The following is a 26,842-nucleotide window of genomic DNA, read 5'->3' on the forward strand; positions in this document are numbered from 1 at the left end:
AAAATGTATGACTTTAGTAAAAGCTCAGCATACATAAAGGCGAACTTTGGAATCAGATATATGGGAGATTTACCCAGAAATATGACTTTTTTCCACATAGTTCATTAAGTGCCTTTTATCTTTCTTAGAAGAGAAAGGTTCTATCTATTTTCTCTGATCTTCTGTTAGTTTTATTACACGTACATATGCAGAAAATAAAAACAGAGTCTATAAGACATATCCATATTTTCACTTGAACGTTCTTCTATGTCTACTCTGAGATCCAAATCATTTTTTGAACAAATAAACAAGATCATTTTTTTTCCTAGTATAGAATGTGTTAGGTATTAGATTAGCAAAGAAAGTAGGTTCGAAGTTGGGCAGACTTAACATTTAGATTTTCATAAACAAAGACACTTGAATATCAAATCATCAGTTTGTTGTGGATAGAAATATTTTCTTTTATTATCTTATTTTTTTCTTGGATGGAACACAGTTGGTTCATCAAATTCTAGTTCTTTTCAAAATGTGCCCTGTGAACACATGCCATAAATTCCAACATATTCAGCCTTGCCCAATCAAGATGATATCAACCTGTCATGGTGTTCTGTTTCTACTGACATCCATAAGTTTCTTGTCCCTCTCGTGTTTGAAATAAAAGGTATAAGAAATGGTGTCGAATATCACTTATTACTTACTTCCTCAGAGGATTTGAACAGAAACTATTACCTCCTTCAAATCTTTTGTGCTTTCTTCACTGAAAATTTTCAGGGAGACCTGAACTGGTGTATTTACTGTTGACCTCAGAGTTACAGTAGCACAATTGCTGTTCTGGAAAAATGTAAAAATAAAAGAGCTGAAAAGGACACACATTCAGAGTTACAAAGGGGAAAAAAAAAGCCTATGCTATGTTTCGATTGACAGGAACTCAACATATTGCATTGTCTGAGGCACAACTGTTTTTTAAAAAAACATTGAATAAATGATACAATTGTCATACTTACGTCACTATAACCCACAGGCATGACATAAGAACATGTGCAAAGAAGAAAAGTTAGAATAAAAGTAAGCCGCTTTCCTATAGGCCAAAATATATAATCAATAGTAAATTGTATTAAAACTGAAAATATGTTAAATCTTATGATAAACATTACCAATCTTCATACTTAAGCTTATATTAGTTAGCTGAGGCATTAATTCTGCATCATCCTAAATTAGAAAAGAGAAAACTTAGTTCTGTTTCCTCCTGCTAGGATGGATTGTTCATTTGTTCATTTATTCATTCAGTAAGTATTTTTGTCAGTGATTCTATATGAGGTAATTCCTACAAATAAATACAAAACCCTGACATGTGAAATAACGCAAGCAGTGGGGTCTCAAAGCAGACTTATCAGTTCTCTCCAGGGAAGTAAGGCTGACTCTTGAACTGAGTCCACGGTTGGGATGTTTCAGAGTTGAAGCTGAGGGACGTCTGATCAGAGCACAAGCAGCGAAGATCTGAGATATGAAAACAGGAGAAGAAACGGAGTCAATAATTGATCTGATGTTAAGGGCGAGGGACAGGGAAGCTTCTGGTATGAGCAACTTGGTGAACAGTGTTGCTATTTACTGCTAGAGACTTGTCTGAGACAGTAGATGATGAGTTAACCTTGAGCTTTGTTGACTTCTAATTGCCTGGGACACTTATTGTTGGGTAAGAAACAATATGGATCAGCAAGTCTGGGGCTCATGAGAGAAGATGGTTCTGGAGCTAGAAGTCTTTAGTGTGTACATGACCTCTGCAGCCTTGGGAGTGGATGGGCCACTTTAGGGAGGGCGCGTCAAGTCTGGGGCTCATGAGAGAAGATGGTTCTGGAGCTAGAAGTCTTTAGTGTGTACATGACCTATGCAGCCTTGGGAGTGGATGGGCCACTTTAGGGAGGGCGCGTCAATAGAGAAGGCATGAAGACCAGGATGGTCAATGGCTTCATTTGACTAGTGCACTGGACAGGCAAAGGAGAACAGAATATAGGGCCAGGCTGAAGAATTGGGTTTTGTTTCCTAGGTTCTGAGAATAATTGGAAGTTCTTACGGTGCAGAGATTTGATCAAAACTTGGTTTTGGAGAATTAATCTGGAGTGAAAATAGGTTACAGCCAAATGACCCAATTTGAAAGCAACTGTTGGTGAAAGATACTGAAGATCTGGGTGGATATGATCCAAATCGTAAGGTTCTGGAAAGGGTGTCGGGGGTGAGAGAAAATCTTGAGGTAGACTCTCCAGGACTAGGCAACTGATAGGATATGGAAGAAAAGTTAAATGACTGGGAAGACATTACACAACAATGATAGAAGAGAATACTGAATTTGAAAAGAAGGCTGTAGGAGGGATGTTGATTAAGCTTTCAGTTTTCAACAGGATGCATTTGAGGGGAGAGGAGACACCCCACAGGCTCAGGCTCAGAAACTTAACCACAGCTGTGACCGGAGTCCTGGAGAGCTGCCAAGGAGAGACATGAGGAATTGGGAGTTATCTGAAAACAGCCAATAGCTGACTTTGTGAGAATGTTTCCTGTTGGAGAAATACCTATGGAATGATAGAAGATGTTTATAAAAGAGACTCTCAGGAGAAGTGAAATGCTTTGTGCTTCAACTACCATTGGTGACCCCTGGTCTATACATGACGTACTAGGAGTACACATGACTTTTTTGGACTGTAGGTAGCAATGTCAAACTGTGCACCAATCCTGAAGTTTGCATTATTTCCTTTGCCCATAATTTAAAAATAGTTATTTAAATAATCATTTTCATTAGTTTTTGTTTGTTTTTTAAAAAATATAATGTTTTAACTCAGGTTTGACATTTCAAAAAATTTCTTGATGATACTGTAGCTGAGGACAGAATCATCCAAAGAGCTGGGCCAGCCTCCCAACCAAGCCAGGGAAAGGCTCCCAGTTTCCTACTATCACTTCGGTAATGCACACACAATGCCTAATGTATTATTAACTATTCAAAATGTACTCTGATTCCTGCTGTTTCCATAGAACAAGTACGGCAGCCTGCGTTGTTTTGCAAAACAACTTTCAAAACCGGCTCCCAGTTTTGCCTTACCTGCTGACATTTAAAAATAACTGAGTTGTTTACTCTGTTTTCATTTCTTGGAGCAAATAGAAGTAAAGATGATACTGTTAGCATTTGGGTCCTGGAGCCACAGTTGGAGATACTATTTTTTCCCTTTCCCTTTTTCTGTTTTTTTTTTTAATGAAAGGGTCCTGGAGCCACAGTTGGAGATACTATTTTTTCCCTTTCCCTTTTTCTGTTTTTTTTTTTTAATGAAAGGTTGTTATTTTTGTTGATTGGCCAATTAGAGAAGCAGATAGCTATTACCCACATCTAAGACTTGATTCTATTATAAAACCTCAGAGGCTAATGCTGCTTCAGTCTTGCCCTAAAGAGACATAAAAGGATACACTTGCAGTTAAGTCTCCCGACAGATGAAGGAGCATAAACCATTGATCACAATGCGAAATGCTGAAAACTGAAAAGGAATCCAATTTATTTTAAATAAAACTACTCTGTTCTCCGGTGACAGATTCCAGAGTCAGACAACAGAAAGGAACTGACAGCAGATGTTTTAGAGCCAAGACACAGAGAGACTGAGTAATAGTATAGAAAAGAAATTGCTTTGAACTTCACCCCTGCTTTAAATACTTCAAATCAATAGGGTCACAGAGCTCTTTAATAGAGTGATGAGGTCTTGCCCTAGCAGATCTGCACAGTGACAAGTTGATATGCATCCTAGCAGCAGGGTCATAAAAATGGCAGGCTTCTCCCTGAAAGGGTGCTTTGTGTGAGCTGGGTCCATTTGGAGTGACTCCCCTCTATGGCCACTTTCGAGAGCCAGGCCCTAATAGTCTCCATCTAAATGGGACTGACCTCATGAATTACCTCAGGAAACTTAATCTATAAACTGGCTTCTTCTTATGCAGACTGATGAATTCTTGTTTATTCCTAAATGGCTGTCACAAGATCTATTCATCAAACTCTTTAAGGGGGAAAGGAGGCTTACAGAAGCCAGCCTCGAGTGCGGCACCATTAAATAATCATTAGGTTTCATGGCTGGTCCTGAGACCCACTCCAAATCCACAAAGCAGGCTTCTTTTTCATTTTTTATACTATTCATCAGAACTGCATTTAGATGAGATTCTGACCTGATAAATAAAAAAGAGTGCTTTTTGTCACTATCAGTTTCATGGCTGTGTTCTTTCTCTTTTGAGAGTTTTTTTTTTTTTTTTAACAAAAGTAAAAGAAAATAAAGGCAGATGGCCAACTCTTTTCAATATCCGTTTGCTTTATTTGAGCAGTTTAATGTAGTGAAACAGAGTGAAATGTTGCTACTTGCTAAATGGTAAACAACACCATTACCCAGAAGTCTGCTGTAGATTGGTACAAAACAGGGTGCTGGTGATTAATTAAACTGTTGTTGTAATTGTAATGCATGATACATAATAGATAGTGTGCCGTGTATTTTAAAAGCAGCAAATTAGCAAATAATAACTTTCCTACATAGCACATCTCCTTTGCTTGCCGCTAATGCATAAATAATCAAAAATAAAAGGCTATTATGCAACTACCTAATAAAAACGAATGTTTCTGATGTTCACCAGTCTGTAAACATGTGCTAGTCAAGCTACACATCATGGCTGCTGTGGGTCAGATGCCCCTGGAGGCAACAGGAAGAATTTTCTCCCCAGTGGACCTCACAATGTCTTTCGAATTATAATATTCTCAATAACGGTAACAGTCAGAGATGCAGTGATCTTAAATACATACATTGAATATGCTTTTCATGGGATACCGGCCTAGGTTATAGAAATGACCACACAAATACTTTTTATAAAGAAAATAAAATATAATAATGAGGCACCATTTTATACCAAGTTCATGTTTTGTTTACTTTTCACCATGACAATTTTTCAAAAAATGGGAATGTCAAGGTGATCAATTCTCTTCCCCCAATTCTTTCTACCTGGAGTTCTCTAGCTTTTGATAGGCAAAGAAATAGACCTAAGAGAAAGTAATTTAGGCTAACCAGTACATATTGGGCCTCACTTAGGATGACTGAGATAAAAATGAAAAGATAGAAAAAGGGGGCTCATGTGATTTCTATGGACACGGGAAACTTCCAGCACAATGTCTTTTTCCCCTTCTTCTGTCTTGCTTAAGCTGAATGATCATTTATTGGATGATTCCATCCATATGGAAGTTCCAGAAAAGGCAAATCTATAGAAACTTAAAGTCGATTAGTGCTTGCCCAAGACTGGAATGACTGCAAATGGGCATGTGGACTTTCATGACAGTGATGGAAATATTCTAAAATTGAATTGTGGCAATGGTCACAACTGAGTGGCAATTAATGGCACAACTGAGTTGTGCAGTTAAAATGGGGAATTTTATGGTATGTAAATTATACCATGATAAAGCTGTTAAAGACAAAAATCCATTGGATTCTTTTACTTAGCACAATGTTTTTGATGTTTGCCCATGTTGCAGTCTGTATCAGAATTTCATATCTTTATACAGCTGAATAGTTTTCCATTACATAGATAAACCACATTTTGTTTATTCACCAATTGTGAACATTTGTATTGTTTCCACTTTTTGTCTATTATGAATAAAGCTGCTCTGATCATTCAATGTGCATATCTTTATGTAGACATATGTTTTCATTGTTCTTTGGTAGATTCCTAAGAATAAGATGGTTGGGTCATAGGGTAAATTTATTCAACATGAGATTTTAAAATTATCTCTCTCCAGTCCAAGTATTTTTGGCTTTTTTTTTTTTTTTCGTGACCGGCAACGGATCGCAACCCCCAGTGTCGCGCCCGTACTGGACCGGGACCGGCAACGGGATCGCAACCCTCGGTGTTGCGCCCACACCTCGCTCAGCCAGTGAGCGGCTGGTCTGTATGTGGGATCCGAACCCTCGGTGGGAGCGCCGCACGGCGCACTGTAGCAGTGCGCCACCGGGCCGGCCCCAGTCCAAGTTTTTGTTATGGAATTTTAAATAAACCATTTGGAAAATGATATTGAATTCTAGGACTGAAGAACTGTTTAGTCATTTGTACCCTGATGGGACTGGGAAATACCAGGCCTACCTGTGTGTCTACCATGTCCATCCATGTGATCACGGCCACAGTCCCAAAGGAACTACCAACAGAGGGAGCCCCCAGGTTGTCCTGATGGCTTCCCACAGATTCCCAAAGGCAAGAGGCAACTGGAAGCAACCAACTCAGTCTTGGTTAGTATTGCTGTTTGGGTGATTTGGATTAGCAGACTTGCATGGGACAAATCATATTTTGGCACACAGTAGTAAACATGCAGACCAGAGGCAGTACCCCAATGCCCAGAAATGCGGGAGGAGTAGAAATTGTTAAGTCTCTATTCCTTTGACCCAGTGCTATTCAACAAGAAGAGGGCAAGTGAACTGCAATAGCACTTTGCCAACACAGAAGCTCCCTTTATGTGAAGCTGTTTGAATGGGCTTTTCCCTATCAAGTTGCAGTAAACATATTCCAAGGAGGTAAGAAGGTCTGAGTCTCCATGTTTTCCCCCTCACTCTACCATTTACTCCTGGTGCTAAAGAAGGCCTCTGCCTGTACGAGTAGCTTGGGATTATTTTATGACACATGGTCACCTCAGTGCTTTCTACTGCCAGTCTTTGGCTTGGAGTGGTGATAAACTACACTCCATCCTACCTATACTCCCTATAAATAAACACACATCATGAATGCTCTAAGCATAGTAAAACTCTGATAAATGCTGTAAAGGAAAATGTAGTTGATTGCTGCCTGGCATATAAGTAATGGATTTCAACACTCACTGTCTTCCTTCAATAGTCCAGGTAGCATTTAGTCAATAAGGACTCAGGATGTGTGTGTGTTCGCATGCGTGTACACACACATTCTATCCTTCCTTTCTTTGCTAGACAGGAGGTTCTGTTCTCTGCTCCACAGGGGGATGCAGTAAACCTCAAGAAATTAGTCAAGTGAAACAAAGACATCTTGGGAGGTGAAAGCAGTGTAAACCCCGCAGAGTGAGCTTCCCAAACGTCTGTGGGATTCAGTTGTTTCATGCAGCACAGATACTTCCTGGTGGGAAATGAGAACATTATGTACAAATAACCTTGTTTGCACAGGGTATGTGCCGTGCACAAGTTCTATTTGCCTGTATTTGTTTCTTCTGTGACAGCATAACTTTTTAAATAGCAAGAGGACAAGGTGATGCTTATACTTACATAAGATTGCCCATGATGGGGAGGTGAAATGTGGATCAGAGTGTCCTATGGGCACACATGCACATAAAATAGTACAATTGAGCAATGAGCAGGAGCATCTCAGTCACCTTGGTGATGCCAGGGTTGCAGCAGATTCCTTATAGGTGTCTTCCTGTTGTAGCCTCAGCAACGTAGCCAAGGACTGGGATGTACTTGAGGTGAAAGTTGTGCCAACAAGTTTAATTTTATTTATTCTGGTTGCCAGGATCTGAGATACACTACTGTAAGGGAAAGGAGACTTATTTTAAGGATAAGTGTGACTAGAATTGGAAGTGAAGGACCATCTTGAGCCCAGGAAATTCTAAGGGCCTGTTTTTTGTGACCAGAGTAGTACCTAGGTCTCACAGTATATGGATTGTCAGTCTTTCTGCATGTGCCGCTCATTCTCCACCCATGGCTGACTGGTCAGTTTCTCCATCTCCTGCAGGACTGAATAGGAGAGAGTTCATCCTACTGGCCTCTTGAAAACCATCAGCCATCTGGGGTAGAGTGCTTTGCCCCAGGTCATCTTGTAGATTACTTGCCAAACTCCGACTGATTTTTGAGCTGTTGCTTATCCCTGTATATTCATTGGATACTTCTGCACAAAGGCAGGGCAAGCACTACTTCTTCAGTTTGGAAACAGAAGGGGAAGTTGAACATGATGGGAAGTGGATTAATCAGCTCAGTGCAGAAATCACACAAAATGGGGGCGGTTCATGTTCTTGCATCAAACAAGTAAACAAATAAAAAAACAAGTCAGTCTCATATACAGGAAAGGATGCCAATTTAAATTTGTGGCAACTGTTTAAAAACTAATTCAATAAATATTAACTGAGTTCTTGTGCAAAACTTTGTGTAGGTCTTGACTACTAAGAATATAATAGATGATCATGAGTTGAATACCGAGTAGTATAAAGAAATTTTTTGCTCATGTGCAAATGAAGAGCCTGAGGGTCAGAGAAATTGAGACTCTCCCAAAGCCAGACAGCTGCAAGCAAGAGTCAGGACTTGAACCTATGTTTCTATGGCTCTGAAGTTCATGCTTTCTACCAGAGTGTCTTCCAAAGATGGGATGGTTGGTCTTCTCCATCTAGGAGCTTAAATATGATTAGAAAAATAAAAAGGAAACATTCAGAAAAGACAATATCTTTCCTGAGAATGTGTATGTCAGAAAGATTTTCTATATGTGAATCAGTACAGCATTGAAGATACTATTCACTTTATAAGCACATGAAACCTAAATCTTCAGTATAGAACGCAGAGGTCACTTATTTACTATTTGCTGCATGTAGTCTATGAATTTGCTTTTTTGGTACAGCTGTGGATAAACTAGGGCCTCTGACAAATGTTATGAAACTTGGTTCTATCTAATCTGCAACGCTTCCTGGACTCTGCAAAGCTCTGAAGACTTTCTATCATATGCATGTTTGCTTAACAGCCACTTCGTTTAACAGTGGCTGCCAATGGTTTTCACATTATCTGAATAAGAGCACAATTGTAATGCCGCTCCTTATTAACTTAGCTAATGAGATAATTTCTAAATGTGAAAATAATTCAAAACCCACACTAAACTTACATGATTTTTTAGTTATTTTTCTCCTTTAAATTTTTCTTTAGTAGATAAGTAGGACTTGACTTTTTTTTGAGATAGTTCAAAGAACTTGTGCTTAGATTTAAAGTAACTTGTAACAAAACTCTTAATATTAAAAAAAATTGTAAAACAAAACAACCCTATGCACAGTTGATATGAACCCTCAACAGTGTGAACAGCCATTTCTATGTCCCCAGATGAGCCTCACAAAGAGAGTGACAACAGCACCTCAGACTCCCACCATCTCCAGGGGCTGCTCCTCAGTCTTGCTCTGTTTGAGCATCCTCTGTTGACAGTGTTGTGAAGACCTGGACTTCTTCTTTACCAAGTAAATAACTCACTATAGAGTTAGAGCAATTCCTCGCATCTCACTGATCTACTTTGGGACTATCCTCTGCCACAGGGGATATGGGGTGTGATTTACTTGCCTTTTTTTTCCCTCCTGTGCTGAGGAAGGTGTCTCTCTCCCAGAACCTTCTACCTGAAACAGTGGTAATTTGTTTTATAACATTTTATTGAATTGAAATTAATGGCTCTTTAATCTATTTTTAAGAATTGTTTAACATGTGATATTACAAAACTGTAAAAACTATTTTATCAGAATTATTTGGTCTTCTAAACTCTGAAAAATAGAATAAAAGTCAAAATGAGCATGGAATGAAAATAGCCCACTTTTCTTGGAAACCAGGTTTTCCTCTTACCTACTAACTGATGATAATTTCCTGTTTTCACGGACTTGTTAATGTAACATCTCTATCTCTAATCATTGTCTTAAATAGAAATTCTACTTAAATTGTATCCCTTTTGACCAGTGAATAATTTTATAAGCAGTTCTATATGGCTTTTACTGAACATTATTAATGAATATCATTATTTTGATTGCATTTATTAGGTACTATTAGAAACCACCTTCTCATGAAACATCTTTAAATTCTAGTTTAAAATTTATTTACATAAATATGAAAATCACAATGTACATTAGTTCAGTGCTTTATGGTTTATAAAGCTCTTTGAAGTACAGTATGTTATCTGACCCTCAAACCAATTATTTGAAAGAGGTGGGATGAGAGTTTTCCGAGTTTAAATCCATTAGAGAGTAAGTGTTGAAGCTGAAAAGAAAACGCAGGTCTCCATTCTCAGAGTTTAAGACTTTTCTTTTCTAAGAGTCAATATTATTGAAAAATAGCACCTCAAAGGCAGGGAATATCTGAACAGTTGCCAGTTCAGTCTTTAGCCAAGAGCCCGCTGTGTAGAGGAAGTTACATATACTAGACAGTCTGAGGAGTTGTCAAGGGAATAATAGCTTATGTCCTCGTTACATGTGTGCAGGCTCATCATTTCTGGTCAAAGTTGTAATTCCAGCATGATTTCCCCTGGATGCCCTCGTTCATCCCAAATGCTTAGTGTTCAAACATCGAATAATAAGAATAAGCCAAATATAGTTAGGAAAAGATATTTGCTGTGAAAAAATGTATATACCTTGTGCCACAGAGGTCCTTGTCCAGAGGTTTGGCTTGTATTGACAGGATTGATCACACTTTTATTGGCTTCTGCTCCCCTAAAAAGCCTATAAAATATATCTCAGGGGATATCCGTTTTCCCTACTCACAATAATTCAGGTGTAAGTTAATAAAGACTTTTCCATGAGGAATATGGCTAGGAAGATTACCCCCATAGCATTTTGCACTCCTTCCATGATGAGGTCTTTTTGATCTGGGGGACATCAGGTTGAGACTGAACAGATGGGCCCTAGCAGAGACACTCTCATCTCCCAGAAACCCAACCCAAAAATTTAGTTCTCTGTAAATGTTGGATTAGAAATAGGTTAATCGCATGGAAGTAAAATATGAATGTCTGCTTAATGAATTTGAGATTCACAAACAACAACATCTCATTATAGTGTGGCAGGGTAATACTTAGAAGTGTTAACTAAAGTATATTTTTAGTGCTCACCCTGGCCCCTTGGCTTTGGAGCTTCAGAATATTAGGAAGAATCTGTGTACTTAAACATAATTTGGGCAAATATATGATGTGAAAAATCAAGACTTACTGTGCACTCTTCTACCCCAGCCTCCAAGGCTTGAAACAAATGATACTAAATTGCCTGAGGAGAACATAAAGTGAAACAAAAAGTGAGTGGATAATGTGGGTCTCTGAGAAAGAAGTCTCTCACCCTAGTTCCTCCACTTCCTGAAAACAGCTTTTTAAGGAGATTAAATATGACAGCTGTGAGAGGGAAGATTTAGGGGAAAGTAAACTAAAACTTATTTTTATAAAGCATAGCAACGCTTGGGAAGCTTACAATCTAATATGAAAAAAAATATATAGTGACTTATACCACAAAAATAAACAACTGTTCATTGAAAATAGTCCTGGAATTGGTTGAACTGACTAGCTGGACTAACACTTGGTAGAATAGATTAGGATAAAGGGTGTAATATTTAAAAAGGATGATGCCTTTTATTGTATTAATCTGGATATGATTTCCTTTTACTTCCTGGGCCAATGATTGATTATGCTAACACAGACTAGCTACTGGACATTAGTTGTTTTCCATATATTCTTCAACCCTAAACTAACCAAAAAGTAAGAAAATTTTGTCAGTTGGATTTTTGGGGTTCAAGCAGCAATAAGCAAAATTTAGCTAACTGAAAAAGAATAGGCAATTTATTACAAGATTGTGGGAAAGTTTCAGCATCAAGCAGAGGGTGAAAACCAGGCAGGAAAAGGCAGGAGCCAGGCAACTTCAAAGGAGCTTAGGAGCATCACTACATGACTTACACAACAGTCTTCTCCAGGCACCATTGCAAGATTGAGTCACATGCAAACATATTCACTCTCTGTCATTCAGCTCATGATTTATATCTCAGGGAGAGAAGTTGGGTTACATGCATGGCAGTTGGATGTGGGAAGGACATGGTTCCTTGACTGACAGTACCACCAAACTGTATTTAATGGTAGAGAGGGAATGTCCCCAAAAGAAAACCAGGGATCTAATTCCCAAAGAAGGAGGAATTGGTGTTACAGAGCTAACCAAATAACACATGTTCCCTGCAAATTGTATGGCATTTTGAAATTTGTGAGTAAACAGCAGAGATACCTCTGATAACTATACAATAGTTCCTTATGTTTCTTTGTGTTTTCTAGTTTGCAGTTTCCATTTGCATGAAGGATGTCAGAATTGCTCTCAAGTGCCAGTTGCCTTTTAGAAGAAGGAACAACTTAACAGATCCTGAGATGCTAAGACTGGGTCTGAGCCAGAGATACTAAGTGCTGAACATTAACATTTGGCAAGTGAATATAAGGTCTCCTATATGCAGTCATATAACTCTTCTTAAAAGAGAGTGTCCTTCCCAATCAACTTGAAAAACAATCCCAACACCCCCATAATTTAATGTGCTATTGTACATATCCTGTCCTAATAGCACATTCTTCTGTTGTAAGGGAAACTGCTACTTCTTCACTGAAATCATCACTAGGAATCTAAATATTTGGAACCTGTCAATCCTCACAATTCACAATTACGTTAACCTTATGTTTAAAGTAAATAATACATCTTGCATATTAAACTAAGTGATCACTTGCATTCATGATGAAAGAATGAAAGATGGGCATTTTTTTTTTTGTATTGTATTGTAGTCTAAAACTTCTAGTCTGCAATAATGACGTGGTGACTTAAGGAATGTTTAGCATTCTAGTCAACTTTCTGCACCAGTTTACCTAATACATCTTGCATATTAAACTAAGTGATCACTTGCATTCATGATGAAAGAATGAAAGATGTGCATTTTTTTTTTTTTGTATTGTAGTCTAAAACTTCTAGTCTGCAATAATGACGTGGTGACTTAAGGAATGTTTAGCATTCTAGTCAACTTTCTGCACCAGTTTACCGGATCTTTCAGTTGGGCTAAAAACCTATCAAGTGTTTTCTATATAAGTGCATTAATCACTAGTTTATTTATATAACTTATTAGAAATCAATTATTATAGGACATTCAAAGTCACTTAGGGGCCCATTCATTAAAAAAAATCAATTACACAGTTAGATTGTATAATGTACCAATTAGTCTAAATGATTTTAGGCTTTTGGAAACTATTTGTAACTTACAAAATATATCTCACTAAGTTAATTGAAATGATATGTAAATAATTTAGCAACTTGTATTTTTATTCACATAACTTCTTGCAATAGCACTATATATAAATATTGGATATGTGGGTATGGAGAATGCTGCAACTCATCACTTCCTATTCATCTCATTGCTAAGAGTACTTGGGAGTAGGTGATAGAAATAGCACCTGCTGTGAGCTCTAGTTCCTTCATCTCATCTAATCTAGAGGCATAAAACCAGAGCAATCGATTTTATCCCAGCTAGAACATAGACAAAACACACAAATACCTACCGACACACACTCCAAGGCACAAATAACATACACAAACTCACAGATACACAGAGTATGAAAGAGCTCATCACATAAGGCAAAAGGAGCCAACTCCCAATTATCCGTGAGTACGGGCAGGTTAAACACAGACTATGAAACATTTTTCTATTTCAGTTTCATCTCTGTATTCATTTCACCATTGTATTCTCCATTGCACCCAGCATAGTTTATTCATAGTAGTTGCTCAGTTACATTTTTTTAAAATAAAAATATCAACGAAAAATTCCACACAGCTCTGTAATATCATTTTACAGTAATTTCTACTGAACCTAATTATTTGCTTTCTAAAAGAAACACAGAAGTAGTAACTATTTTAATCAGTTTTGGCACATTTCCTCATCCTTTCTAGTGGAAATGTTCATGAGAAATGTATAACCTCAGAGCAGGTGCTGCAGAAAAGCAACAGTCCGAAATCATCCACAAGCTGAATAATCAGATGCTGGACACTGGAGAATAAGTCCTCTCCCGACTTAATATCCAAGAGTCCTCTAATGCCCCACACTTATTTTTTCCTCTCTAAAGGGAATGTAAAGTGAAATATAAGCTACAGTCAACTTGTAGGAGAAAATAATATGGATTTATTCAGTGTGTGATAGAAAACACATGTATGATGAAGATAAATTTCATGCTCAGAATCCATAACATTCCTGATATTGTTCAGATATTCCTGTGAAGTCCCTGGAATCTTGAATATTTTAACCACTTTAGAGCAGAAGCTACTGTCAGACACATGGGCCTTGGCACTAATTACTTTACCTCTCTGATTTGTTTTTAAATTTTCAATGTTGCAAAAAGAACTACAGGGAAACATTTAAATGCCAACATTGTTGGCAAACAGAAAATTGAAATACTAACAAAGTAATTCCTGCACACTACTTGTAAAAACTTGGATTGTTTCAAAATATATCATTTTGTCAACCTTAGAACTCAGATAGCAGTAAAATTTCATTTTGAAAGAGTAAAATTGTACGAGGACAAAACAAATCGTAGGAGCAAATGTTTTATTCACATACATACATTTTTCGAATCATTGTCATTTATCACAAACAATTGCAAAAACTATTCTGATATTAAATCAACATTGTTTTCCTACTTAGGATGTTAATTTTCAGAGTTTCAAGCTTCTTTTTTTTTTTTTTGCCAATTTTATAAGACCAGTTGTTTCTTCTAAAATAAATAACCAAATAGGAATGAAAACGGATTTCACATCTCCTGGTGATACCACAGATGTTGTAGAGCCATCCAATCCCAAAGAGATTTGGGTCATGTCTTAGGGTGTTCCTTCTAGAAACTGGTTTTATCAGACAAGAATCACTTTATTTTCAATGGGATTAGCTGAGAGGGATAAGAGATAAAGAAGTTCAGAGGACTGATGTGATGCTTAGAAAAATAACCCATCATGAGCAATACAACAATAAAAAATACAAATAAAACAATACAGTATAACAACTATTTATATAGCATTACATTATATTAGGTATTATAGGCAATCTAGAGATGATTTAAACTATAAAGGTGGATGCGAGTAGGTTATGCACAAATACCGTACCATTTTATGTCAAGGACTTGTATATCTGTGGATTTTGGTATCTACTGGGGTCCTGGAAACACAAATACTGAGGGATGACTGCATCTGATCCCTTGTCCCTCTTAAATCTTTCTGTGGTATGAACATTTGCTCTATAATCTCTCTCCCTTTCTGAGAGGAACTTGTCACTATAACTCCAGAGTGTCCCTGTGCAAATACATTGAATGTTGAGAGTGAAGGAGGGCTGTGGGGAAGACTGGGCTGTGGGGAAGACTAGGACGTGAGGGGCGAGAAGAGGGAAGAAAGGAAAGTGAGTCCAAGTTCTCCACCTGTAGGAACTGCAGCCCCTGAAAATGAGCTGCTTATCTAACTCCATTTGTGAGAAGTGTTAGAGCTCCCCAAATCCTGCCAGGGTGCCCGGGTGCCAGGATGCTGACTTCAATCAGCTGGGAGTGGGTTAGGGACTAACACTTGGTTCCTAAGTTTCATGTTTAGCACAAATCTGGTCAGCTGGAACATCAGAAATATGATTATATGAGTAATTCAGGGATGGGCACAGTTTTGATTGAACTATGAATGTGCAGACAAATCTTCCCATTACTGACAACAGCCATTCCTAGAGGCAGGGAAGTTGGCTTGGTTACTTCCAGAATTCTTTTTCAGCTCAAAATCCTGCAGTTTTTTGCAGAAGTCTAGACAGATAAGAATATTGAGGGAGGATAAAGAGAATAATTCTTGGGATTTTGAATGAATACAAGAAACAAGAACCCAGTCTCTTGTGATTGCCTTGCAGAATCCATGAAGTTAAGAAAATTAATTCTTGCATGTAGAAGGGGTTCAAATCATTGTTTTCTAAGTTCTTGTGTGTGTGTGTGTGTGTGTGTGAGAGAGAGAGAGAGAGAGAGAGAGAGAGAGAGAGAGAAATGTACAAAAAATTGAGCAATTCTTGTGAAATCATTTTCTGTATTTAGAGTGAATATGATTCAGACTTAAAACTAAACCTCTAACTCTTTTAAATTGGTCAAGTTTGTTTTAAGCAGCAGTCCTGATTTTCAAAAGAGTGACAGAAATGTTCTTTCCCTTCCTCCGTTCTTGGCTTATGGTTCAGATCTGTACTTCCTCAGCACATCAAAAGATGGGGAATGTGCTCTGGTCATAGAGTTGCCAGATTTAGCAAATAAAAATACAGGAGGCCCATTTAAATTTGATGTTAACATTTAAAAATGAATACTTTTTTATACATGAGTATATCTCATGCAATATTTGGAACGTACTTGTACTAAATAAAAATTTGTTGTTTATGTGAAATTTAAATTTAATTGGGTGTCTATTTTGTCTGGCAACACTATCTAGCCTTTGCCTGTCCTCTGTTTTTGCAAGTGGCTTATTTGACAGACAGTGTTTTTTGTGCTATTTATCTATCTTCTAGTCAGAGATCTAGTGATCTAGTGCTTTTCAGACACCCATGCTCATCAGAGCCACCACGACCTCAGATTTCTTCCAGACATAAAGCACTTTGCTTCTGGTGACAAATTATAAAAGCCAGGAGAATTGAAGATTCCAGTGGCAGACATAACACAACTTGTTGCACTGAATATCTTGATAAATTCCTCATTGTTTAGAATTTTAGATGTCAGTGAAAGAAAAAGAAATGAGATAGTGTGTACAAATCTTACTTGCCAAAATTTGATTACTGACATCTGAAACCATTGGATTTGAATCCCAACTCTGCACCTACAAGCTGTGTAAGCAGAAGCAAGTCATTGAACATCTCTGAACCTCAGCATTCTCACTTTTAAATTGGAGTTAATGACAAGTAATAATAATAGCTACCTCAGGAGGAGGATTGAATGAAATGAGATGCATAAAGTACCTAGCACAGTCATAGTGACAGCCATTTCCATTACTTCTTTCACCGTTGCTACCTCTACAACTATTACTACCACTAACAATATGTGCAAGCTATTGTGGCAGACAACATAAAGCAATCATTAAAGAGCTCACAGGCTGTTTTGGAAATAGACCAACTCCTAAAGAAATAAAGAACAATACAAACCAGTAGGTCCTAAGTGCCAAATGAGGGTCACAGATGGATAAACTATAGGAGCTCAGAGGAGGAAGGGACATTGGCCACATCCCTGGAAGCATATGAGGATAAAATGGTTTATGTCCTACCATTTTCCCCTGAGAACTTTGCTCCTAATAGACACCTCCAAATGCAGATAACTGATTACTTCTTATAGCTCTACCAGCTGCCTCTATTTCCTTCAATATTACCTGCAATGCCTTCGGTCTCCTCACTAACAAAAAGACGTATTTTCTCGAGAATTATCAATAGCTTTCTCCAGGTTAAATTTGAGAGCTGTTATTTCTTTCTGTATCTTTCCAAAAAGTTTTCTGACCCTCTGCTAATGATGCATCTGTTTCTTTTTTTAGTATACTATATGTATGTAGATGCCTGGCTTTTCTTCTTTCTACACTTTGCTTATGGATGTCAGTGCTGAGCCTTCTCTTTTTGCTCCTTTTTACATTCACTTTTTAATTTAGCTCAATTTGTGCAAATGGTTCCTGTTGCTTACTTTATATGAATATTTTGTCCCTTCTAAAACAACCCCTTCTCGTAAATCACGAAAACACTTCTGTCTCTATTGTCTATGCTCACTGTAACTATGCAGTATTGAAAGAGGAATATCCTTTTATTGTGGCACATTTATGAGAATATCAGTAAGACTGTAGTCATATACCAACAATGAATTAATAAAATTAGAGTCAATATAAAATTAGCAATGCACCAAACAAGAGTAAGGTTGACAGTTGCCCACTCAACTAAATTAATATTTTGAACTTAATTAAATTATTTGGCAAGTTTCCTTGGTTGACCCACATGGTAACTTGTATACACATACGTACATGCACACATTTGCAAAATACATATCCAACAAAGGACTAAATCTGGAATATATAAAAAGCTCTTAGAATTCCACAGTAAGTGCCGACCCCGTGGCTCACTCAGGTGAGTGCAGCACTGGGAGCGCAGCGGCTCTGGGAGCACCGAGGCCACGGGTTCGGATCCTCTATAGGGATGGCTGGTGTGCTCACTGGCTGAGCGTGGTGCAGGTGACACCAAGCCAAGGGTTACGATCCCCTTACCAGTTACAAAAAAACACAAAAAAACAAAAACAAACAAACAAACAATACTAAAAAAAAAGAAAAAAAGAATTCCACAGTAAGCCAACAAAAAAATCCAATAAGCAAAATGGACAAAAAATATGAAGAAATGAGCAAAAGACATGAAGACTTTTTTTTTGAAGAGGGTATACAAATTACCAGTTACAAAAAAACACAAAAAAACAAAAACAAACAAACAAACAATACTAAAAAAAAAAGAAAAAAAGAATTCCACAGTAAGCCAACAAAAAAATCCAATAAGCAAAATGGACAAAAAATATGAAAAAATGAGCAAAAGACATGAAGACTTTTTTTTTGAAGAGGGTATACAAGTGGCAAATAACACATGCAAATGTGTTAAACATCATTAGCCATTAGAGAAATGCAAATAAAAATCACAATAAAATCTCAGTACATATCTAAGAATGGCTAAAATAAAACCATAGTGACAAAGCCAAATGCTGGTGAAAATGGAGAAACTGGATCATTCATACACAGCTGGTGGAAGTGTAAAATAGTATAACCACTCTGGAAAATAGTTTGGCAGTTTCTTAAAAATGTAAACATGCAACTACCATATGACTCAACAACTGGCCTCCTGGACATTTATCTCAGAGTAATGAAAACAACATTTACACAAAAAGCTGTGCCTGAATGCTTTATTGCAGCTTTATTTGTAAAAGCCTCAAACTGAAAGCTACTCTGATGACCTTCAGTGAGTGAATGGGTAAACACACCATGGCACATCTGCACTGTGGAATGCTACTCAGCAATAAAAAGGAACAAACTGTTGATACATACAGAACCTGCATGAATCTCCAGACAGTTCCGTGGAGTGAAAAAATAAAATCTCAAAAGGTTATATATCAAATGATTCTACTTATACAACATTCTTAAAATTGTAGAAATAAAAAACAGATTAGTGAGATTAGTGTGGCCTAGGGCTAAGAAGGTGGGGTGGGAGGGAAGCAGGTGACTATAAAAGGACAAACTGTGGGATCCTTGTAATGATAGAAATGTTCTGTGTCTTGACTCTATCAATGTTAATATCCTGGTTGTGATATTGTAACTGTGTATTTATAACTGTACGACCAATTGGACCAGGTCTATTGTTTAACCATAGCTTAAGCTTTCTTGCAGATGGAGCAGAGTCAAAATTTGCAAGTCATGCAGGCTGGGCATCCTGATAGAAAAAGCCTTGCTCTCCAAACAACACCATGGCCCAATACCCCTTTCGCATGGAACCAAGGAGGCGAGGACATGACAGTGTTGCAGTGAGTTAATGTGAACTCACAGGGAGAGGCAGGAAACACTGAGGCTTAAAAAGGGAAAACAAAGTTTATTGATATGCTGGCATTGTCTCCGTGGACTCAAGTCACAAATGCTGAGCCCCAAACACAGCGGGGCTGTTATTTTTATATCATAGCATTTCCGGGTTTTTGTAACAGGGCAAGAAAAGTGATCTTATGATCTTATGTGGTTATGACTCTGTCTCAGGGTGGAAAAATACAGCAAAGAAGAAGCAGAAGCAGTGTGGTAAAGTTCTGTTACAACAGTGTGTGTTAACCACTGTGTAAAACAAGGCCCGGCTGCAGCTGCAGCTGGGTCTGTATGACATCTGGGTGAGGGTCTTGGTTATAGCATAGTGGGGCACAGCTGGGCAAACACAAGCGCCTAATGGCCATAGCTGGGCAAGACACAGCCAGGTAAGTATGAGTGCCTCAACAGGGACTTAAAACGTTGGAGTCCTCCCAGGAGCAACGTTTTGTCCTTTCAGGGGTCTGTTGTCTAGGGAATTCTGGTGCTGAAACCCATCATTCCATACCTTACCATAAATGACCAAACTTAAACCCATTCAATCAAAACCTGCCCTGCCAGCACTTTCGCATACCAATCTGTCTCCCTAACTGGTAAAAGTTTGACCTAACCCTGGAATCGTGAAAACAGATTTGAGCTTGACTCTTGTCTCCTTGCTGGTTGGCCACGCAATAAAGCTCTTTTCACAAAAGCCAGTGTCGCAGAGTTTGGCTTCCTGTCTGCGTTGGGCATTGAGCTCATTGCTTGGTAACAATACTATAGTTTTGCAAGATATAACCAATGGGGGAAACTGGGTAAAGGCAGAGGTGGGGAAATTTCTCCATATTATTTCTTACAACTGCATGTGAAACTGTAACTATCTCAAAATGAAAAAGTTTAATTAAAAAAAACTTTAAAACATATTGAATTGAAATATTATTTCTCTTGGCTACTGAGACTTTGGTATCCCATGAAATTTTATACCTGAGGTGAGTGCCTTTCCATCTCGCCTTGATCCCCATCCTGGAAATCAGAATAAATGCAGGAGAAATCAGAATGAATAAGGGTCAAAAGGAATTGTCATAAGTTTCTAAGGAATACTCTGGAGGCTTACTGTAATGGAAGTGATAGAATGCTTTATGTATTTGGGTAAATAAGAAAGAGATAGTGGAGAAGGCTGGAAACCGTAAAAGGTTCAGGAAAAGTTTAAGAGACAAAGAGCTTGGGAACAGACTCCTCCTCACAGCACTTGCAGGGAAGCACAAGGAGAAAAGATATTATGCAAATATAGATATTTAGAGGAATAAAACAAAGCAAGGTTTTTGTTGTGGCTCCCCTTCCATCACTCCCTCCCCCCTGCTGTGCGTCTTGCCAAGAGGAATCTTAGAATGCTAATGTCTCGGTATTTGACACAGCGAGTGATAATTGCACAGTGGCCGATTGATTTCTGACTCACCCCTTTGCAGATCAGCCCTGCAACTTTGCATTCATTCCAAGCCTCAAGGAGTTGAGCACAGCAACAGCAGGGCCCACCTTCACCCGTCAGATAATAAAGCTTAGTCATGCAGCTTAAAATAAAATAAGCAAGAAACAGATGGCAAAAGGACAGAATGTAGTGTATTTAATCTGTCCATGTTTGCAAGGAAGCAATTGACTTCTTAGCTCCAGAAAACAGAGCAAGACAAACAATAAAGCTTCTCCTTCCTGGACACATATGACACTATTTATATAGGTGATCCGGAGTTTGGGGTAATTTGATCCTCATCTTCCTGAATTCTCTTTCTTGGAACCAGGAAACTGAGCTGGCCAGCTTCTCTTGGTAGACAATCAACCAAGGGAGGAGGTTAGCAGTGGCCTGCTCAGTAAACAACTCAGAACAAAACGATCATATCCAAATGGAACCAATATTGGACAACATGAACCTCCCAAGACCTGGAGTGGTCATCTATAATAAAAGAGCTGTCAGAACAAATGGGCAAGTATTAAATAGTTCTGTGTAATCTGTCAGGCAGCCACCACTATGAAAACACCACGTGGTGGGTAGTGTCATGGAGATTTTATTCCAATTTGGCTTGTTTAGAATCTCTACAATGCTGGAGAAAGACTACAGAAAAAACAATTTTGCCTGCTCGTAGAGGACACTCTGACACCAAAATCTGGAAGCCTGGCTTGAGCCCTTTGCCTGAAATTTATTCTTATCCAGTTCAGATGGTGCCTGAGTATATTTTAATGATGTGTCAATTAAGGCCCATTGCTGACTGCTGGAGTGGAAGGGTACAGTAGAAATCTATGTGTGAGAATGAGGCAGGGGTTACAGAATGAGAAGCCTTGAAAATGAGGTTCAGACTATTTTTTCCATTATATTTAATCACGTTATGGGGAAAATGATCATAAAATTTGCATGTGTTAAAAAGAACATATTCAAATAGAAGGAACTTGGGGCTGATCGAGAAGAAAGCTGGCAGTAGGTCTCACTCCCGCCCCATCGTTCTGCATCCTTGGGGAGTGTGACTTCCAAAGAGGGGAAAACACTAGTGAGCTACCAACAAGTGAAAGCCATTCACTCCCTTCCTTCTCGGAGTTTCTGTCTGACAGACGGGGCAGGAAGCACACACCCCACCACTTTCCTTTCTCATGCTTTCGTCGTCTTCTCCCTCATTTGTCTGTCCACTTGGCCTGCTGGGTTTTAGCCCTAGGATTAACACTGAGCAAGATAGCCACGGTTGCTGCTGTCATAAAATTTACTGTCAAGTAGGGGAGCAGACATGAATCAAAATGCCTTAAAAACAAGGATACTCCCTGTGTTCCATGATTTCTCAATGATCATGGAGTGCATTTAAGTGGTTTCATCAAAAAATAAGTGATCTCAGGAGTTCACTGAACTCATCCAGTATGGTGGCTCATCAAGTAGACATCCTTTACAAAAACACAGATGTCAGGCCTGTAATTTTGATTATTTCTTGAGAACCAAGTATGAGACTTCTTAAAATGGGGTTGTTGTAAACTATAGTTATGTAATGGGCAATAAAAAATGAAACTGCCGCTGCTGTCACAAAATTAGAGATTAGAACCTGTCACTGACTATGCTTCTAACCATGTGGACAGAGAAAGTGGACAGTCAGAGGGACACGGCAGTGAAGATGGTGACCAGCTGTCTCAGTTTGCCTGCACGAAGGGGTTTCCTGGACTTTTAGTGCTAAAACCAGAACTGTCCCAGGCAAGCTGGGACAAGCTGGACACCTTACCAGGAATTCCTGGACCCAGCTTCCTCCCTGTGCTTGATGCTGTGAGAAATTCCTCTTTTTGCTCATGCATGTCTGATTTGGGTTCTGTCACTTACTTGCAAATCAGAGTCTTAACTAACAAATAGTTAAGTAGTATATTCCACTTTATAAAGAATTTTTGAGACTCACAACAACTCGTTGAGACAAAGTATGAGGGTATTTTGAAAAGTTTGTGGAAATATAGAATTGAAAGGTAATAAAAACCTTTCTATGAACTTTTTGAAGTACCTCATAGATGACATTCCCATTTTAGAGAGGAGAAAATGAGCTTGGAATCCCAGGAATATCTGCCGGCTCATAAGGCTAACAGGTCAGGTAGCAAAGCTGGGCCCTCGGTCTCCTATCATAAGAGCTTTTACTTTTAGGAAGTAAAAGTGGCCTCTCAGTGGGCAGGGGTCTTAGCATCCTGCCAAAATGGATTCTGCACTGCATGGGTGATCCATCAGTGACAACCTGTACTTTTAAAGTACTCACACCTACACCTCTACTTCTCTAAAGTCTGCAAGCTGTCCGGGGGCATAACACGCACACACCTCCTGTACCTTACATTGTTTCAAACTCTGCATTGTTGCCTTTTCCTATCCATGGGTTTCATTGCAGCTTCACTGAATGACAAAGTGAGAAAATAACAGTAACCAGAACTCAGAGATACCTCCTTTTGGGGATTTACAAACATCTAATTCAACCCTCAATGCAGTTGTGTAATACAGGTTTTCTTCTTCCTACATATGAAGAATTTGAAACTCAGAGTTTGTTAAGTGGTTTGTCCAAGGTCATGCAGCTATTATGCAGTGAAATCAACATTCAAATCCAGAGCTTCTGACTCCAAAGCCCATTTTATTCCCATATAGAATGCAAACTTCTAAGTATGTAAACCCTACTGTTTTGGAAATAACATTTGTTGCATGGGGAGAACAAAGGAGTGAGTGCCCGTGCAGACTCTCAAGACAGAAATCCCAGTGAGGTCTGGTGACTCTGGATGCCAACTCTCTGGGCTGTCCTATGAAGCAGAGTTCTAGATCTACTAGGACAGGAGGGTCCCCAAGATACATGCCAGTTTCTATCCACAATTCATTTATGCTCATTCCGGAATTTTCCCCTATGTGTATTTGGAAGGCCTTCAGAATGAGTGTTCCTCAAAAGGAAATAAAACATATCAAAAAGAATTTCAAAGGAGAAATAGACATAATTTTTTGTTTAATGCCTATTATTTTATTTCATAATAGGTGTTCATTATAAAATTATAATTACTGAAAGTAATAGACTTTCAAAAGTATCGAAAATAGAGATGAATAAAAAGATTGTAAAAGTCATTCCAAATACACCTCCCCAAAGTCACTGCTGTAAAGATTTTATTATTTATTCTTCCAGATTAAATACACACACGCACACACACACACATATGCACACACATACAATTTTTACTGCAAATAAAATCATTTAAAAAAGGTTTTGTAACCAGTTTACTTTTCTCTTAATAAATTGTGAATATCTGTATATGTCAATGAACAATTATATTTTGTAAAAGCATAGAGAATTAATCTCTACCCAAGTAGATACCAGTAGTTATGTTTTCTATCTGTTGTTTCCTCTCTTCCATCCCCCATCACCAAAATTCAGTCCCATCCATGAGTAATGCAGTGTCTGATGAGCTGAAGTATTTAGTAAGCTAATGTTCACTGTCCACAGCAGGAGGCCCGCACAGCTTGGCTTGATAAGAAATGAACTGCCTGAAGCGATCTTTTAATGGCAACTAATTTCCCATATTTGATTCTCAGCTTAGCCAACTAATATCTAGTTCAAGCGTGACAAGGCATTCAGAGTTCCTTTTGAAAGTTCTCTATCTGAGAAGCCAGACAATATGTTTAGGGCCATCGTGACCTTCTAAGATCTTGTCCTGGCTACTCCAGAACAAACTTTGATCAGCCAGGGTCAGTGATCTCATAAGAAAAAGTTTACAGATTGATGTCTTCATATTGAGCTCTTTATCTTTTTAATTCTAACTATTTTCAGATAAGTTAGTGATAAAAATTACTGGGCAGCAAAGTTTGTCACCTAAGACTTCAGAAAAGCTATACATCTGACCGTTAACAACATTTTCATTCTCTTTCTGCTTCCCCCAAATGGTTTTATACCAATTGGTCTTTTTCATTCTTAATGCATTAAAGATCTCTAATATGTATTAAGCTCCTCTATCCTTGCCTTAAACAAATCCTATTACTCTGTGATTCTATCCCATTACACAGTCATTACTGAACAGAGCTCAACTTAATTGGATGTGATCATGTCCTGGTATGCAAAATTATCCAGGAAAGTCAGTATTTTTAGTTGTCCCCAATAGCCCTATTTGTGGCTATATTTTGCATTTTTTTTTTCTAAATCTACAGATGGGTTCTTTAATATTTTTTTAAAAAATGGTTCTAGAATTTCTAACTTTTTAAAACTACAGTACGACCAGATTCAGGTGAGAATGTATTCAGGGTTCATTTGATTACAAGTTTTACAGGCAGGTAGGTACAGTGTACCTTAATGAACACCAGTGCCCTAGTCTTATATGTATGTGCATGCGTGTGTGTGTGTGCACGCACACACACATGCACACACACACGCACACACACACGCACACAAATGCTGAAGCTTTTTGTATCATCAGAAAAAAATGCCACCTCCTACTCCCCACCTCCCACCTCCATTTCACAACCCTGGTTTCTGGAAGCCAGAATTCTGAATATTTTTATTTTGGACTAAATTGCCATTTTTCATTTCTGAGACAACCTCACCACTTTATTTACACTTCAGTAAGATTGGCAATCTAAAGCAGTACTATAAATCTTTTGCAAAAGCCCAGCTTGACATAGGTAGCATTGCAAGCCTCAAAAAAAGGTCAGCAGGCTGTCTGGGGGCATAACAGGTCTTCAGTCCTCACCCTAAACTGACTAAAGCATGAATATGCTTCTGTCTATGAGATAATGTCAAGCTGTTCATTTCAGGGGACTAACCTTTGCACAAAACTGGACTCAACTGGTTCATTCCACCTCTTTAGGAAGAAGTGTTTGCCTTAGAAAAAGGTCACTCTGGAAACTCCTTTGTCTCAATATTCTCTTAAATTGCCCAACAAGCAGTTTACTTAGTTTCAGACTGACTGATATGGATTCATCAACAGAGTAGTTATCTAGCATGGAAACTTTTGCTCTCCTATGAAACCTAAGAAATTCCATCATTTTTCTTGAATATCCTTACCTTACTGTGATGCAAAACCACATCACACAGTGGTTATGGCAGTAGGCTCTGGATCCAACTGGCCTGGCTTTGAACCTCAGCTCTGCCCCATATTCTTGCTATGATCTTTAACAAGTTAGATGGCCCTTCAAAGTCTCAGATCTCCAATCAGTAAAATGAGAAAAATGATAACTATCATCTCATGAGGCTGTCATGAGGAATAAATTACTTAAAACATGAGCTAAGTTCTTAGATCATTGCCTGAGACATAACACATTATTACTAACAGTTATAATTTCTGTATTATTATTACTATTATTATTTTATCTATGCTTTCAAAGCCCATTCAAGTTAGGCATGATTTTTAGAATACAGGTTTTTAAATACTGGGTTAGGTCAGAAGCTCTGTGATTCATTAACATTCCATCTTAATTAGATGACAATCTCATACTTAATGTCCATCAACAATCGCATGCAGGCATTAAAGACCTTAGAAAAGCTCTGCTTTTCTGTTTCTTTGTCTGTTTGCTTTGGTTTGGCTTGGTTTTAGGTTGGATTCTAATAAGAGTAAGTTATTCCAGTCTTAAGACCTTGTGGTTTTTTTTAGCTTATTGATTATGACAAGGAATAAGTAAACTGTCAAAGATTGCTGTGGAAAGGATTGATTGGAATTAAATATTTTTAAAGGCTAGGAGTAAACAGTGGGGTAGTAGAAGACATTCATAGTGTGTAGTGTTGAATTGTTACTTGATAAACTGTCTTGTTTCTTCCTTGCCGCCCTGTCCAATATGGTAGCCATTAGCCTCATGTGGCTCTTTAAATTTAATTAATTTAAATTAATAAAAAGTTCAGTTCCTGAGTTCCTACTAGCTACACTTCAAGTGTTCCATAGCTACATGTGGCTAGTGGCTACCATATTGGACAGTGCAGATTATGGGACATTTCCATCACTTGGAAAACTCTACTAGACAACTTGACTTTCCAAGGTGCAGGGAGAAGATGGCCAGCTTCCAGGTGGGTTGAGGCCATGTGCAGATCT

This window comes from Galeopterus variegatus, unplaced genomic scaffold (assembly GCF_000696425.1).
Source record: "Galeopterus variegatus unplaced genomic scaffold, G_variegatus-3.0.2 Scaffold4956, whole genome shotgun sequence".
NCBI classification, from domain to species: Eukaryota; Metazoa; Chordata; class Mammalia; order Dermoptera; family Cynocephalidae; genus Galeopterus; species Galeopterus variegatus.